This window comes from Rhinoderma darwinii, chromosome 11 (genome assembly GCF_050947455.1).
Source record: "Rhinoderma darwinii isolate aRhiDar2 chromosome 11, aRhiDar2.hap1, whole genome shotgun sequence".
NCBI classification, from domain to species: Eukaryota; Metazoa; Chordata; class Amphibia; order Anura; family Rhinodermatidae; genus Rhinoderma; species Rhinoderma darwinii.
This window is the reverse complement of record NC_134697.1, coordinates 58,808,956-58,813,015: the sequence shown is the minus strand read 5'-3', so window position 1 is coordinate 58,813,015 and position 4,060 is coordinate 58,808,956.

Below are 4,060 nucleotides of genomic sequence, written 5' to 3'. Positions count from 1 at the left end.
TCCCCCCCCCCCTGTAGGGAACGCCATACAGCGTCCCCCCCCCTGTAGGGAACGCCATACAGCGTCCCCCCCCCTGTAGGGAACGCCATACAGCGTCGTCCCCCCCTGCAGGGAACGCCATACAGCGTCGTCCCCCCCTGCAGGGAACGCCATACAGCGTCGTCCCCCCCTGCAGGGAACGCCATACAGCGTCGTCCCCCCCTGCAGGGAACGCCATACAGCGTCGTCGTCCCCTGTAGGGAACGCCATACAGCGTCGTCGTCCCCTGTAGGGAACGCCATACAGCGTCCCCCCCCCCTGTAGGGAACGCCATACAGCGTCCCCCCCCCCTGTAGGGAACGCCATACAGCGTCCCCCCCCCCTGTAGGGAACGCCATACAGCGTCCCCCCCCCCTGTAGGGAACGCCATACAGCGTCCCCCCCCCCCTGTAGGGAACGCCATACAGCGTCCACCCCCCTGTAGGGAACGCCACACAGCGTCCCCCCCTCCCAAAAAAATGCGACCTACAGTGTGTCCTAATAAAAGACATGTATCCCCTATGCACATGATAAGGGATACATGCGTGATCGCTGGCAGCGATAGGGAGAACGGGGGACTGAAAGTACCCCAATGTTCTCCGTGACTAACCTCTGACTTCCGGCGTCTGCGCAGCTCTGTAGAAATGAATGGAGCGCAGGTCACGCATGCGCACAAGCGGGACCGGCGCTCCATTCATTTCTACGGAGTTGCCGACACAGACCCCGGAAGTCCGAGGTTTGTGATGAAGAGCTTCAGGGGACTTTCAGTCCCCCGTTCTCCCTATCAATGCCAGCGATCACACATGTATCCCCTATCCTGTGGAGAGGGGATACATGTCTTTTGCTTAATGGCAGAGCGGGGAGATACCTCCCTGCTCTGCCGTACTGTTCAGTGGCGTCGCGCTGTAGCAGCCATAGCGGCTGCTAGCGGAGCCTCCGGCCATGGTGGGGGCCCGTACCGGCGGGCGACACGGGCCCCCTCATGCCGCGGTCCCCGTAGCAGCCGCTACTGCTGCTACGGCGGTAGTTACGCCACTGGTATGGGGGTATTATTCAGTCACTATGTGGTTATGGTGTGGCGGTATTATTCAGTAACAGTATGGGGGTATTAGTCAGTCACTATGTGGTTATGGTGAGGCGGTATTATTCAGTAACAGTATGGGGGTATTATTCAGTCACTGTGTGGTTATGATGTGGTGGTATTATTCAGTAACAGTATGGGGGTATTAGTCAGTCACTATGTGGTTATGATGTGGCGGTATTATTCAGTAACAGTATGGTGGCATTATTCAGTCACTATGTGGTTATGGTGTGGTGGAATTATTCAGTAACAGTATGGGGGTATTATTCAGTAACAATATGGGGGTATTATTCAGTCACTATGTGGTTATGGTGTGGAGGTATTTTTCAGTATCAGTGTGGAGGTATTATTCAGTCACTATGTGGTTATGATGTGGCAGTGTTATTCAGTAACAGTATGGGAGTATTAGTCAGTCACTATCTGGTTAGGATGTGGGGGTATTATTCAGTCACTATGTGGGTATGATGTGGGGGTATTATTCAGTAACAGTATGGGGGTATTATTCAGTCACTATGTGGTTATGATGTGGGGGTATTATTCAGTAACAGTATGGGGGTATTATTCAGTCACTATGTGGTTATGGCGTGGAGGTATTTTTCAGTAACAGTATGGGAGTATTATTGAGTCACTATGTGGTTATGGTGTGGAGGTATTATTCAGTAACAGTATGGGGGTATTAGTCAGTCGCTATGTGGTTATGGCGTGGAGGTATTATTTAGTAACAGTATGGGGGTATTATTCAGTAACAGTATGTGGTTATGGTGTGGCGGTATTATTCAGTAACAGTATGGGGGTATTATTCAGTCACTATGTGGTTATGGTGTAGAGCAGGGGTCTCAAACTCGGCCGGGTAAGTGGGCCGCATATAGAAAAAATGGGAAGTTGACGGGCCGCATTACTTTCAAATTTGATACAATACTAAATTATTGTTAATCAATTAGTTATTTGAACTACTATAACACTATATTACTATAATACTACATTACTATAATAATACCGCTAGGTTTAAAATTTGAGATATTTCTCCACGTGCTTATTTCAACAATCCAGCTTTCCAGTTTAAGTGTCGCTAAATGCAGTCCGGCGGCTCAGTTAGCACACATGTCAAGATTGGGCAGCCCCTTTTTAGATAGTGCCACAGTGCCCTCTGTGGATGCTGCCGCAGTGCCCTCTGTAGATGCTGCCGCAGTGCCCTCTGTAGATGCTGCCGCAGTGCCCTCTGTAGATGCTGCCGCAGTGCCCTCTGTAGATGCTGCCCCACTGCCCTCACGGGCTTGCCCAGAGCTGGAGTCCCAGGCAGAGCGCTAGTAGGCTCTTCCTGGGACTCCAGCTGTGCTCCTGACATCACTGGGACTCCTGCTCTGGGGAAGCCCCTGACATCATTGTCGATGTATGGACAGCGATGTCAGAGGCTTCCCCAGAGTCCCGGAGCAGAGCCGATAATAGCGCTCTGCCCGGGACTCCGCACTGGGGAAGACCCTGACACACTGTCCATATATGGGCAGCGATGTCAGGGAATTCCACAGAGTCCCGTAGCAGAGCCGACACCAGCGCTCTGCTCGGGACTCCGGCTCTGGGGAAGCCCCAGACATCGCTGTTCATATGTGGACAGCGATGTCAGGGAATTCCACAGAGTCCCGGAGCAGAGCTGACACCAGCGCTCTGCTCGGGACTCCGGCTCTGGGGAAGCCCCAGACATCGCTGTTCATATGTGGACAGCGATGTCAGGGAATTCCACAGAGTCCCAGAGCAGAGCTGACACCAGCGCTCTGCTCGGGACTCCGGCTCTGGGGAAGCCCCAGACATCGCTGTTCATATGTGGACAGCGATGTCAGGGAATTCCACAGAGTCCAGGAGCAGAGCCGACACCCACCAGCACTCTGCTCGGGACTCCGGCTCTGGGGAAGCCCCAAACATCGCTGTTCATATGTGAACAGCGATGTCAGGGAATTCCAGAGTCTCGGAGCAGAGCCGATACTAGCGGCTGTGTCCCGCGGGCCGCAGATGACAGCCCTAGGGGCCGCATGCGGCCCGCGGGCCGCGTGCTTGAGACCCCTGGTGTAGAGATATTATTCAGTAACAGTATGGGAGTATTATTCAGTCACTATGTGGTCATGGTGTGGTGGTATTATTCAGTAACAGTACGGGGGTATTATTCAGTCACTGTGGTTATGGTGTGGCAGTATTATTCAGTAACAGTATGGGGGTATTATTCAGTCACTGGGGGTTACATTGGACTGAAAGAGATTTTGAAATATACATTGAGGGCATGCAGTTTTAAAATACAAATAAAAAAAAAACTGCAGCACGCCCAATTCATAGTACTTTTTTCCTTATTGACGTCATTGGAGAGCATCGCAGCATTAAAATCACATGTAAAGATTTGTCTTTTTTAAAAAAAAAAATAAATATATATATATATATATAACAGCTTTAAGTTTTCCCAGTACGGTGTCTAAAAGTCCAAATGAAGAAAAACTGTATTTGCCGGCCAGTTTCAGACAATTGGTCAGATTTTAACATGTGTATGCCTCCATACCCAGTTCCCTCACAGGTTTACTAATCCAAACTTATTACAATAAACATTTGTGTCAGGAAAAAACAACAACTTCAGCCCACTGTAAACAAGGAATATGCAGGGAAGGAATGCCGTATTATAACACAATTATGACTTACAATTGTTGTAAATATGTTCAGAAACTCATTCCCTCACAAAGCAAAATAAAATATTCCTCAAATTACCACAGTTAAGCAAACCACATTTAGGGCGACATGTCTGAGGAGAATTGTTTTTTTTTTCTATTTATAAACATCCTACACTTCATAGAACGAACCACCTGAAACCTACACTGCACGAGCGCCACCTCAGCTGAATCACTAGTCAGCCTTCCTTACATCACTTCCGCCTTCACCAAGATGGCGGAACGACGGCGCCTTACGTCGTATTTACGAGACAGGTGA